Genomic DNA, 13,907 nt, shown 5'->3' on the forward strand with positions numbered 1-13,907 from the left:
GCCGCTCGGGTGTCATAGAAGAGTTTCAAAACAAAATGGTTGAATTATCTGCCAGTGGAGAGAGCCCGGTTCCTGGGGACGTGACAAACAGCAGCAGGGAGACTGAATGAGAAGCAGCTGTTCGAGAAACTCTTTGCCGCTAGCAATTCTTAGAGCAATCTCAAATGTATTTCATAGTGAGCACGTCTCAGGTCACTCAAGCGGTGTGGGGCAATCATCGCGCGCCGGCTCGCTGGCTCGTTGGTCTAGGCGTATGATTCTCGCTTTGGGTGCCTTACTGTGATGAGTTGCGAGAGGTCCCGGGTTCAAATCCCGGACGAGCCCGAGGTTTTTCTAAAACTTGACTTGTGCAAAACTGCCTGATTAATTTTCTCAAAAAGCACCTTGGTGAAACGAGGTTGGGCTGTCTGGAGTACGGACAAGGCAGAAAACAGGGAAGTGAAATGGTTGGATGTAGTGTCGAACAGGTTGACGTGAGCTGTGCGGTGTTTGGGGAATGTCAGCAATGAAGGTAGATTGGAAAATTGGGACAGCTCTCCTCGGAGAACCGAAGTTTTCCAAGTCATGAGGGACCTAGAAACAGGAAATAATGTTGTGAAAATGTTCCCACACCTGAAAGGTCCACAACGATTCGGCAGAATTTTAAGGTCACCAGGAAAACAAGTAAAAGTGACAGGAGGAAGAACGTTTTCGTACAGGGAGTGGTTAGTGTCAGTAAGTCCCTGTCGGACATTGACAAAGAGGAAGATTCAATGAACACAAAAGGGAATTCGGTGGTCACGTTCAGATGTGCAGATTTACGCTGAGAATGAAACGAATAGACACACGTTGACTTAAGTATAGAACCAGCAGAGCGAAGGTGGGCCGCATGGCCTCCGTCTGCGCTGCGACACATGTTGTGATTCAGTGTGAAATCAATCACAGTTCGACCAACAGAATGTGGGAATTTAGTAAAAACGTTTCTATTTACACAGCCTCCGTACGTCTGCGAAACAGCATATCACACGACAGCAGCGGAGGTCTTTGACATCAGTCTCGAACGTGCGAGCCGCGTGCCAGATGAAAAGCTGAATCGCTCTGTGGACAGGGCTCAGAGCGTGGCAGCAGAGTGGCGCAGCGGGAGCGTGCTGGGCCCATAACCCAGAGGTCGATGGATCGAAACCATCCTCTGCTATTATTCAATGTCACCTCGAGCTGATTTCCTTTGGATCGGTGCTCTCTTCTGCCAGCTGCATACCCGAATGGCATGTAGCATATCGATGCACTCGCCAAATCCACTCCATGCAAGGTGCGTGGTTTTAGAGGTCTCAGTGGCATTCTGTTGTTCGGCGGTTTTTATTCTGAACTGGATCGCAAAACCAGTTCTCTGCGATGCCAATCAGCTGGTCAAGTTGAAACAAATGTCTTGCGGTTTCGTCCATTCCCTGCAGTAATTCGCTACCCTGGTTCAGACGTGAATGACAAGCATGTCAAAAACCTCATCACGACTCAGACACAGTTCCCCCACGATTAGGACGGATCCCACCGATTGTGAATAACCTCAGAGAGAGAGAGGAGACAGGCAATCGGCGTGGATTCGATGGGTTGAACGGCTTGTGTCTACGCGAGAATGGTGCTACGTGTTTATGGCGTCCCACTGCCTGTCTCTGGGACAGAGAGGCTGAGGGAGCAAAACTGGTTCATTTTTAACCGTCCCTTCCGTGTTGGACTGCCTGCAGTCCCTCAGCTCAGGGCCGTGGGGAGGACTCTCAGTGAGTGAAGGTTTCACTCGGAGTCTCTTCATCTGGGACACTTGGGGCTCAGATGTTAACTGCTGCGCGGTAGCAACAAAGAAAGCGATGCCCACTTTGCAATAGACTTTCCGTAAGATTGCTGCGTGAAGACGATTTCTGAACACCAAGAAGGCTGCACAACAATGTGAATTTACCTGGGCGAAGAGTCCTCGGTGTCCATTTCTCTCTGTCCTGCCAGCACAGCATCTTTCTATCGCTCCGATAACAGACCTTTGGAGAAAGTTCACAATCAAAGTTGTTCATGTTCCCCGCATTAATGCAACTGACACCTCTCACCCCAACGGTTTCAGAGAGTGAGAGAGAGAGAGAGAGAGAGAGAGACTCTACCCGCCCCCACCCTACACCCCGCCCCCCCCCAACCCCCAGAACAACGTGCAAGTAGAAATAAATTGGTTTAATTATCGAGGAGTGGAGATAGTCCAGTTCCTGGGGATGAGACAAACATCATCGCCCCGGGGACAAAATGACAAGCAGAAGTTCTGGAAACGCTTTGCTGCTTGCAATTCTTGGAGCAATGTGGAATGTACTTCACACTGAGCAACTTTCAGCTGGCTCAGAGTCTCCAATGTACATTGCTGTGTTTGCCGCCAGCTCAGAGAGAGAGAACAATAGGAAGGACGTAGGAGTGAATAACGATCCGCGTGAGAGGGCGAATAGCTGCTCATGGAGACTGTTAGTGGCTAACAATACGTAGTGTGTCATAGCAGACGAGGTGATAACAAGGAGTCGTTTGTGTGTGGTAGGGGTCAAGGACATGGGGGAGTTCAGGCCCTAAAGTTATGGAACTCGATATTGAAGACCGGAGGGCTGTAAGGTCTCCAAGTGGAAAATGAGTTGTTGTTCTTTCATCTGGAGCTAGAACACTGCTGCAAGCCTGAGACAGAGATGTTGGTCAGGGAACAGGGTGATGATGTGTTAAAGTGGCAGACAACCGCCAGGTCAGGGCCTTTTTCCTGCGGGCAGAACCGGGATGTTCAGCGAAGCAGTCACCCAGTTTATGCTTCATGCTACATTGGGGAAACGACACTGTGAGTAGCGAATGCAGTGGACTAGGTTGTGGCAAAAGTGCTGCTTCACCTGGCAGGTATGTTTGAGCCCTTGGATATTCAGGAGGGAGCAGGTAAATGGGCAGGTGTTACACATTCGGCGGTTGCAGGCGAAAGCGACTTGGCACTATGGGAGGTGGGTGTGGGGTGTTGCGAGTGAAGGAAGAGTGGACCCGAAGTGTAACCCCTGGCACAACGGGTGCGTGTTGGGACCATAACCCACTCTCTCCTATTCACTCAATGTCGTCTTTAGCAGCTTTCCCGTATAACTGCGCTCTGTTCTGCACCTCGCCTTCTCATCTGCTTCCGGAAAAAAGCTTGGACATAAATATTTCACAGTGATATACTGGCCCAATGTGCACAGTCGAGTTGATACACTCGTGGAGATCTGCGTGGTCTTCTCCTGTTCTCTGTATCCCATGGTGAGGAGGGTAATGCTTGTCACTGGCCGCTCGGGTGTCATAGAAGAGTTTCAAAACAAAATGGTTGAATTATCTGCCAGTGGAGAGAGCCCGGTTCCTGGGGACGTGACAAACAGCAGCAGGGAGACTGAATGAGAAGCAGCTGTTCGAGAAACTCTTTGCCGCTAGCAATTCTTAGAGCAATCTCAAATGTATTTCATAGTGAGCACGTCTCAGGTCACTCAAGCGGTGTGGGGCATTCATCGCGCGCCGGCTCGCTGGCTCGTTGGTCTAGGCGTATGATTCTCGCTTTGGGTGCCTTACTGTGATGAGTTGCGAGAGGTCCCGGGTTCAAATCCCGGACGAGCCCGAGGTTTTTCTAAAACTTGACTTGTGCAAAACTGCCTGATTAATTTTCTCAAAAAGCACCTTGGTGAAACGAGGTTGGGCTGTCTGGAGTACGGACAAGGCAGAAAACAGGGAAGTGAAATGGTTGGATGTAGTGTCGAACAGGTTGACGTGAGCTGTGCGGTGTTTGGGGAATGTCAGCAATGAAGGTAGATTGGAAAATTGGGACAGCTCTCCTCGGAGAACCGAAGTTTTCCAAGTCATGAGGGACCTAGAAACAGGAAATAATGTTGTGAAAATGTTCCCACACCTGAAAGGTCCACAACGATTCGGCAGAATTTTAAGGTCACCAGGAAAACAAGTAAAAGTGACAGGAGGAAGAACGTTTTCGTACAGGGAGTGGTTAGTGTCAGTAAGTCCCTGTCGGACATTGACAAAGAGGAAGATTCAATGAACACAAAAGGGAATTCGGTGGTCACGTTCAGATGTGCAGATTTACGCTGAGAATGAAACGAATAGACACACGTTGACTTAAGTATAGAACCAGCAGAGCGAAGGTGGGCCGCATGGCCTCCGTCTGCGCTGCGACACATGTTGTGATTCAGTGTGAAATCACATCACAGTTCGACCAACAGAATGTGGGAATTTAGTAAAAACGTTTCTATTTACACAGCCTCCGTACGTCTGCGAAACAGCATATCACACGACAGCAGCGGAGGTCTTTGACATCAGTCTCGAACGTGCGAGCCGCGTGCCAGATGAAAAGCTGAATCGCTCTGTGGACAGGGCTCAGAGCGTGGCAGCAGAGTGGCGCAGCGGGAGCGTGCTGGGCCCATAACCCAGAGGTCGATGGATCGAAACCATCCTCTGCTATTATTCAATGTCACCTCGAGCTGATTTCCTTTGGATCGGTGCTCTCTTCTGCCAGCTGCATACCCGAATGGCATGTAGCATATCGATGCACTCGCCAAATCCACTCCATGCAAGGTGCGTGGTTTTAGAGGTCTCAGTGGCATTCTGTTGTTCGGCGGTTTTTATTCTGAACTGGATCGCAAAACCAGTTCTCTGCGATGCCAATCAGCTGGTCAAGTTGAAACAAATGTCTTGCGGTTTCGTCCATTCCCTGCAGTAATTCGCTACCCTGGTTCAGACGTGAATGACAAGCATGTCAAAAACCTCATCACGACTCAGACACAGTTCCCCCACGATTAGGACGGATCCCACCGATTGTGAATAACCTCAGAGAGAGAGAGAGACAGGCAATCGGCGTGGATTCGATGGGTTGAACGGCTTGTGTCTACGCGAGAATGGTGCTACGTGTTTATGGCGTCCCACTGCCTGTCTCTGGGACAGAGAGGCTGAGGGAGCAAAACTGGTTCATTTTTAACCGTCCCTTCCGTGTTGGACTGCCTGCAGTCCCTCAGCTCAGGGCCGTGGGGAGGACTCTCAGTGAGTGAAGGTTTCACTCGGAGTCTCTTCATCTGGGACACTTGGGGCTCAGATGTTAACTGCTGCGCGGTAGCAACAAAGAAAGCGATGCCCACTTTGCAATAGACTTTCCGTAAGATTGCTGCGTGAAGACGATTTCTGAACACCAAGAAGGCTGCACAACAATGTGAATTTACCTGGGCGAAGAGTCCTCGGTGTCCATTTCTCTCTGTCCTGCCAGCACAGCATCTTTCTATCGCTCGATAACAGACCTTTGGAGAAAGTTCACAATCAAAGTTGTTCATGTTCCCCGCATTAATGCAACTGACACCTCTCACCCCAACGGTTTCAGAGAGTGAGAGAGAGAGAGAGAGAGAGAGACTCTACCCGCCCCCACCCCCCCACCCACCCCCCCCCCCCCCAACCCCAGAACAACGTGCAAGTAGAAATAAATTGGTTTAATTATCGAGGAGTGGAGATAGTCCAGTTCCTGGGGATGAGACAAACATCATCGCCCCGGGGACAAAATGACAAGCAGAAGTTCTGGAAACGCTTTGCTGCTTGCAATTCTTGGAGCAATGTGGAATGTACTTCACACTGAGCAACTTTCAGCTGGCTCAGAGTCTCCAATGTACATTGCTGTGTTTGCCGCCAGCTCAGAGAGAGAGAACAATAGGAAGGACGTAGGAGTGAATAACGATCCGCGTGAGAGGGCGAATAGCTGCTCATGGAGACTGTTAGTGGCTAACAATACGTAGTGTGTCATAGCAGACGAGGTGATAACAAGGAGTCGTTTGTGTGGTAGGGGTCAAGGACATGGGGGAGTTCAGGCCCTAAAGTTATGGAACTCGATATTGAAGACCGGAGGGCTGTAAGGTCTCCAAGTGGAAAATGAGTTGTTGTTCTTTCATCTGGAGCTAGAACACTGCTGCAAGCCTGAGACAGAGATGTTGGTCAGGGAACAGGGTGATGTGTTAAAGTGGCAGACAACCGCCAGGTCAGGGCCTTTTTCCTGCGGGCAGAACCGGGATGTTCAGCGAAGCAGTCACCCAGTTTATGCTTCATGCTACATTGGGGGGAAACGACACTGTGAGTAGCGAATGCAGTGGACTAGGTTGTGGCAAAAGTGCTGCTTCACCTGGCAGGTATGTTTGAGCCCTTGGATATTCAGGGAGAGGGAGCAGGTAAATGGGCAGGTGTTACACATTCGGCGGTTGCAGGCGAAAGCGACTTGGCACTATGGGAGGTGGGGTGTGGGGTGTTGCGAGTGAAGGAAGAGTGGACCCGAAGTGTAACCCCTGGCACAACGGGTGCGTGTTGGGACCATAACCCACTCTCTCCTATTCACTCAATGTCGTCTTTAGCAGCTTTCCGTATAACTGCGCTCTGTTCTGCACCTCGCCTTCTCATCTGCTTCCGAAAAAAAGCTTGGACATAAATATTTCACAGTGATATACTGGCCCAATGTGCACAGTCGAGTTGATACACTCGTGGAGATCTGCGTGGTCTTCTCCTGTTCTCTGTATCCCATGGTGAGGAGGGTAATGCTTGTCACTGGCCGCTCGGGTGTCATAGAAGAGTTTCAAAACAAAATGGTTGAATTATCTGCCAGTGGAGAGAGCCCGGTTCCTGGGGACGTGACAAACAGCAGCAGGGAGACTGAATGAGAAGCAGCTGTTCGAGAAACTCTTTGCCGCTAGCAATTCTTAGAGCAATCTCAAATGTATTTCATAGTGAGCACGTCTCAGGTCACTCAAGCGGTGTGGGGCATTCATCGCGCGCCGGCTCGCTGGCTCGTTGGTCTAGGCGTATGATTCTCGCTTTGGGTGCCTTACTGTGATGAGTTGCGAGAGGTCCCGGGTTCAAATCCCGGACGAGCCCGAGGTTTTTCTAAAACTTGACTTGTGCAAAACTGCCTGATTAATTTTCTCAAAAAGCACCTTGGTGAAACGAGGTTGGGCTGTCTGGAGTACGGACAAGGCAGAAAACAGGGAAGTGAAATGGTTGGATGTAGTGTCGAACAGGTTGACGTGAGCTGTGCGGTGTTTGGGGAATGTCAGCAATGAAGGTAGATTGGAAAATTGGGACAGCTCTCCTCGGAGAACCGAAGTTTTCCAAGTCATGAGGGACCTAGAAACAGGAAATAATGTTGTGAAAATGTTCCCACACCTGAAAGGTCCACAACGATTCGGCAGAATTTTAAGGTCACCAGGAAAACAAGTAAAAGTGACAGGAGGAAGAACGTTTTCGTACAGGGAGTGGTTAGTGTCAGTAAGTCCCTGTCGGACATTGACAAAGAGGAAGATTCAATGAACACAAAAGGGAATTCGGTGGTCACGTTCAGATGTGCAGATTTACGCTGAGAATGAAACGAATAGACACACGTTGACTTAAGTATAGAACCAGCAGAGCGAAGGTGGGCCGCATGGCCTCCGTCTGCGCTGCGACACATGTTGTGATTCAGTGTGAAATCACATCACAGTTCGACCAACAGAATGTGGGAATTTAGTAAAAACGTTTCTATTTACACAGCCTCCGTACGTCTGCGAAACAGCATATCACACGACAGCAGCGGAGGTCTTTGACATCAGTCTCGAACGTGCGAGCCGCGTGCCAGATGAAAAGCTGAATCGCTCTGTGGACAGGGCTCAGAGCGTGGCAGCAGAGTGGCGCAGCGGGAGCGTGCTGGGCCCATAACCCAGAGGTCGATGGATCGAAACCATCCTCTGCTATTATTCAATGTCACCTCGAGCTGATTTCCTTTGGATCGGTGCTCTCTTCTGCCAGCTGCATACCCGAATGGCATGTAGCATATCGATGCACTCGCCAAATCCACTCCATGCAAGGTGCGTGGTTTTAGAGGTCTCAGTGGCATTCTGTTGTTCGGCGGTTTTTATTCTGAACTGGATCGCAAAACCAGTTCTCTGCGATGCCAATCAGCTGGTCAAGTTGAAACAAATGTCTTGCGGTTTCGTCCATTCCCTGCAGTAATTCGCTACCCTGGTTCAGACGTGAATGACAAGCATGTCAAAAACCTCATCACGACTCAGACACAGTTCCCCCACGATTAGGACGGATCCCACCGATTGTGAATAACCTCAGAGAGAGAGAGAGACAGGCAATCGGCGTGGATTCGATGGGTTGAACGGCTTGTGTCTACGCGAGAATGGTGCTACGTGTTTATGGCGTCCCACTGCCTGTCTCTGGGACAGAGAGGCTGAGGGAGCAAAACTGGTTCATTTTTAACCGTCCCTTCCGTGTTGGACTGCCTGCAGTCCCTCAGCTCAGGGCCGTGGGGAGGACTCTCAGTGAGTGAAGGTTTCACTCGGAGTCTCTTCATCTGGGACACTTGGGGCTCAGATGTTAACTGCTGCGCGGTAGCAACAAAGAAAGCGATGCCCACTTTGCAATAGACTTTCCGTAAGATTGCTGCGTGAAGACGATTTCTGAACACCAAGAAGGCTGCACAACAATGTGAATTTACCTGGGCGAAGAGTCCTCGGTGTCCATTTCTCTCTGTCCTGCCAGCACAGCATCTTTCTATCGCTCCGATAACAGACCTTTGGAGAAAGTTCACAATCAAAGTTGTTCATGTTCCCCGCATTAATGCAACTGACACCTCTCACCCCAACGGTTTCAGAGAGTGAGAGAGAGAGAGAGAGAGAGACTCTACCCCCCCCACCCAACCACCCCCCCCCCCCCAACCCCCAGAACAACGTGCAAGTAGAAATAAATTGGTTTAATTATCGAGGAGTGGAGATAGTCCAGTTCCTGGGGATGAGACAAACATCATCGCCCCGGGGACAAAATGACAAGCAGAAGTTCTGGAAACGCTTTGCTGCTTGCAATTCTTGGAGCAATGTGGAATGTACTTCACACTGAGCAACTTTCAGCTGGCTCAGAGTCTCCAATGTACATTGCTGTGTTTGCCGCCAGCTCAGAGAGAGAGAACAATAGGAAGGACGTAGGAGTGAATAACGATCCGCGTGAGAGGGCGAATAGCTGCTCATGGAGACTGTTAGTGGCTAACAATACGTAGTGTGTCATAGCAGACGAGGTGATAACAAGGAGTCGTTTGTGTGGTAGGGGTCAAGGACATGGGGGAGTTCAGGCCCTAAAGTTATGGAACTCGATATTGAAGACCGGAGGGCTGTAAGGTCTCCAAGTGGAAAATGAGTTGTTGTTCTTTCATCTGGAGCTAGAACACTGCTGCAAGCCTGAGACAGAGATGTTGGTCAGGGAACAGGGTGATGTGTTAAAGTGGCAGACAACCGCCAGGTCAGGGCCTTTTTCCTGCGGGCAGAACCGGGATGTTCAGCGAAGCAGTCACCCAGTTTATGCTTCATGCTACATTGGGGAAACGACACTGTGAGTAGCGAATGCAGTGGACTAGGTTGTGGCAAAAGTGCTGCTTCACCTGGCAGGTATGTTTGAGCCCTTGGATATTCAGGAGGGAGCAGGTAAATGGGCAGGTGTTACACATTCGGCGGTTGCAGGCGAAAGCGACTTGGCACTATGGGAGGTGGGTGTGGGGTGTTGCGAGTGAAGGAAGAGTGGACCCGAAGTGTAACCCCTGGCACAACGGGTGCGTGTTGGGACCATAACCCACTCTCTCCTATTCACTCAATGTCGTCTTTAGCAGCTTTCCCGTATAACTGCGCTCTGTTCTGCACCTCGCCTTCTCATCTGCTTCCGGAAAAAAGCTTGGACATAAATATTTCACAGTGATATACTGGCCCAATGTGCACAGTCGAGTTGATACACTCGTGGAGATCTGCGTGGTCTTCTCCTGTTCTCTGTATCCCATGGTGAGGAGGGTAATGCTTGTCACTGGCCGCTCGGGTGTCATAGAAGAGTTTCAAAACAAAATGGTTGAATTATCTGCCAGTGGAGAGAGCCCGGTTCCTGGGGACGTGACAAACAGCAGCAGGGAGACTGAATGAGAAGCAGCTGTTCGAGAAACTCTTTGCCGCTAGCAATTCTTAGAGCAATCTCAAATGTATTTCATAGTGAGCACGTCTCAGGTCACTCAAGCGGTGTGGGGCAATCATCGCGCGCCGGCTCGCTGGCTCGTTGGTCTAGGCGTATGATTCTCGCTTTGGGTGCCTTACTGTGATGAGTTGCGAGAGGTCCGGGTTCAAATCCCGGACGAGCCCGAGGTTTTTCTAAAACTTGACTTGTGCAAAACTGCCTGATTAATTTTCTCAAAAAGCACCTTGGTGAAACGAGGTTGGGCTGTCTGGAGTACGGACAAGGCAGAAAACAGGGAAGTGAAATGGTTGGATGTAGTGTCGAACAGGTTGACGTGAGCTGTGCGGTGTTTGGGGAATGTCAGCAATGAAGGTAGATTGGAAAATTGGGACAGCTCTCCTCGGAGAACCGAAGTTTTCCAAGTCATGAGGGACCTAGAAACAGGAAATAATGTTGTGAAAATGTTCCCACACCTGAAAGGTCCACAACGATTCGGCAGAATTTTAAGGTCACCAGGAAAACAAGTAAAAGTGACAGGAGGAAGAACGTTTTCGTACAGGGAGTGGTTAGTGTCAGTAAGTCCCTGTCGGACATTGACAAAGAGGAAGATTCAATGAACACAAAGGGAATTCGGTGGTCACGTTCAGATGTGCAGATTTACGCTGAGAATGAAACGAATAGACACACGTTGACTTAAGTATAGAACCAGCAGAGCGAAGGTGGGCCGCATGGCCTCCGTCTGCGCTGCGACACATGTTGTGATTCAGTGTGAAATCACATCACAGTTCGACCAACAGAATGTGGGAATTTAGTAAAAACGTTTCTATTTACACAGCCTCCGTACGTCTGCGAAACAGCATATCACACGACAGCAGCGGAGGTCTTTGACATCAGTCTCGAACGTGCGAGCCGCGTGCCAGATGAAAAGCTGAATCGCTCTGTGGACAGGGCTCAGAGCGTGGCAGCAGAGTGGCGCAGCGGGAGCGTGCTGGGCCCATAACCAGAGGTCGATGGATCGAAACCATCCTCTGCTATTATTCAATGTCACCTCGAGCTGATTTCCTTTGGATCGGTGCTCTCTTCTGCCAGCTGCATACCCGAATGGCATGTAGCATATCGATGCACTCGCCAAATCCACTCCATGCAAGGTGCGTGGTTTTAGAGGTCTCAGTGGCATTCTGTTGTTCGGCGGTTTTTATTCTGAACTGGATCGCAAAACCAGTTCTCTGCGATGCCAATCAGCTGGTCAAGTTGAAACAAATGTCTTGCGGTTTCGTCCATTCCCTGCAGTAATTCGCTACCCTGGTTCAGACGTGAATGACAAGCATGTCAAAAACCTCATCACGACTCAGACACAGTTCCCCCACGATTAGGACGGATCCCACCGATTGTGAATAACCTCAGAGAGAGAGAGAGACAGGCAATCGGCGTGGATTCGATGGGTTGAACGGCTTGTGTCTACGCGAGAATGGTGCTACGTGTTTATGGCGTCCCACTGCCTGTCTCTGGGACAGAGAGGCTGAGGGAGCAAAACTGGTTCATTTTTAACCGTCCCTTCCGTGTTGGACTGCCTGCAGTCCCTCAGCTCAGGGCCGTGGGGAGGACTCTCAGTGAGTGAAGGTTTCACTCGGAGTCTCTTCATCTGGGACACTTGGGGCTCAGATGTTAACTGCTGCGCGGTAGCAACAAAGAAAGCGATGCCCACTTTGCAATAGACTTTCCGTAAGATTGCTGCGTGAAGACGATTTCTGAACACCAAGAAGGCTGCACAACAATGTGAATTTACCTGGGCGAAGAGTCCTCGGTGTCCATTTCTCTCTGTCCTGCCAGCACAGCATCTTTCTATCGCTCCGATAACAGACCTTTGGAGAAAGTTCACAATCAAAGTTGTTCATGTTCCCCGCATTAATGCAACTGACACCTCTCACCCCAACGGTTTCAGAGAGTGAGAGAGAGAGAGAGAGAGAGAGAGAGACTCTACCGCCCCCACCCTACCCCCGCCCCCCCCCCCCCCAACCCCCAGAACAACGTGCAAGTAGAAATAAATTGGTTTAATTATCGAGGAGTGGAGATAGTCCAGTTCCTGGGGATGAGACAAACATCATCGCCCCGGGGACAAAATGACAAGCAGAAGTTCTGGAAACGCTTTGCTGCTTGCAATTCTTGGAGCAATGTGGAATGTACTTCACACTGAGCAACTTTCAGCTGGCTCAGAGTCTCCAATGTACATTGCTGTGTTTGCCGCCAGCTCAGAGAGAGAGAACAATAGGAAGGACGTAGGAGTGAATAACGATCCGCGTGAGAGGGCGAATAGCTGCTCATGGAGACTGTTAGTGGCTAACAATACGTAGTGTGTCATAGCAGACGAGGTGATAACAAGGAGTCGTTTGTGTGGTAGGGGTCAAGGACATGGGGGAGTTCAGGCCCTAAAGTTATGGAACTCGATATTGAAGACCGGAGGGCTGTAAGGTCTCCAAGTGGAAAATGAGTTGTTGTTCTTTCATCTGGAGCTAGAACACTGCTGCAAGCCTGAGACAGAGATGTTGGTCAGGGAACAGGGTGATGTGTTAAAGTGGCAGACAACCGCCAGGTCAGGGCCTTTTTCCTGCGGGCAGAACCGGGATGTTCAGCGAAGCAGTCACCCAGTTTATGCTTCATGCTACATTGGGGAAACGACACTGTGAGTAGCGAATGCAGTGGACTAGGTTGTGGCAAAAGTGCTGCTTCACCTGGCAGGTATGTTTGAGCCCTTGGATATTCAGGAGGGAGCAGGTAAATGGGCAGGTGTTACACATTCGGCGGTTGCAGGCGAAAGCGACTTGGCACTATGGGAGGTGGGTGTGGGGTGTTGCGAGTGAAGGAAGAGTGGACCCGAAGTGTAACCCCTGGCACAACGGGTGCGTGTTGGGACCATAACCCACTCTCTCCTATTCACTCAATGTCGTCTTTAGCAGCTTTCCCGTATAACTGCGCTCTGTTCTGCACCTCGCCTTCTCATCTGCTTCCGGAAAAAAGCTTGGACATAAATATTTCACAGTGATATACTGGCCCAATGTGCACAGTCGAGTTGATACACTCGTGGAGATCTGCGTGGTCTTCTCCTGTTCTCTGTATCCCATGGTGAGGAGGGTAATGCTTGTCACTGGCCGCTCGGGTGTCATAGAAGAGTTTCAAAACAAAATGGTTGAATTATCTGCCAGTGGAGAGAGCCCGGTTCCTGGGGACGTGACAAACAGCAGCAGGGAGACTGAATGAGAAGCAGCTGTTCGAGAAACTCTTTGCCGCTAGCAATTCTTAGAGCAATCTCAAATGTATTTCATAGTGAGCACGTCTCAGGTCACTCAAGCGGTGTGGGGCATTCATCGCGCGCCGGCTCGCTGGCTCGTTGGTCTAGGCGTATGATTCTCGCTTTGGGTGCCTTACTGTGATGAGTTGCGAGAGGTCCGGGTTCAAATCCCGGACGAGCCCGAGGTTTTTCTAAAACTTGACTTGTGCAAAACTGCCTGATTAATTTTCTCAAAAAGCACCTTGGTGAAACGAGGTTGGGCTGTCTGGAGTACGGACAAGGCAGAAAACAGGGAAGTGAAATGGTTGGATGTAGTGTCGAACAGGTTGACGTGAGCTGTGCGGTGTTTGGGGAATGTCAGCAATGAAGGTAGATTGGAAAATTGGGACAGCTCTCCTCGGAGAACCGAAGTTTTCCAAGTCATGAGGGACCTAGAAACAGGAAATAATGTTGTGAAAATGTTCCCACACCTGAAAGGTCCACAACGATTCGGCAGAATTTTAAGGTCACCAGGAAAACAAGTAAAAGTGACAGGAGGAAGAACGTTTTCGTACAGGGAGTGGTTAGTGTCAGTAAGTCCCTGTCGGACATTGACAAAGAGGAAGATTCAATGAACACAAAAGGGAATTCGGTG

General features: G+C 50.0%; 3 non-coding genes across 3 annotated transcripts; all 3 read left to right on the forward strand.

Moving 5' to 3' along the window:
- Nucleotides 1-1,102: 1,102 nt before the first annotated feature.
- trnam-cau (transfer RNA methionine (anticodon CAU)) lies at nucleotides 1,103-1,174 on the forward strand. Its single transcript has one exon. It is a non-coding gene; the product is annotated as a tRNA-Met (tRNA).
- Nucleotides 1,175-4,389: 3,215 nt separating this feature from the next.
- trnam-cau (transfer RNA methionine (anticodon CAU)) lies at nucleotides 4,390-4,461 on the forward strand. The gene has a single exon. It is a non-coding gene; the product is annotated as a tRNA-Met (tRNA).
- A 3,215-nt stretch (nucleotides 4,462-7,676) lies between these two features.
- On the forward strand, nucleotides 7,677-7,748 carry trnam-cau (transfer RNA methionine (anticodon CAU)). The gene has a single exon. It is a non-coding gene; the product is annotated as a tRNA-Met (tRNA).
- The last annotated feature ends 6,159 nt before the right edge of the window (nucleotides 7,749-13,907 follow it).

This window comes from Hemiscyllium ocellatum (genome assembly GCF_020745735.1).
Source record: "Hemiscyllium ocellatum isolate sHemOce1 chromosome 27 unlocalized genomic scaffold, sHemOce1.pat.X.cur. SUPER_27_unloc_16, whole genome shotgun sequence".
NCBI lineage: Eukaryota > Metazoa > Chordata > Chondrichthyes > Orectolobiformes > Hemiscylliidae > Hemiscyllium > Hemiscyllium ocellatum.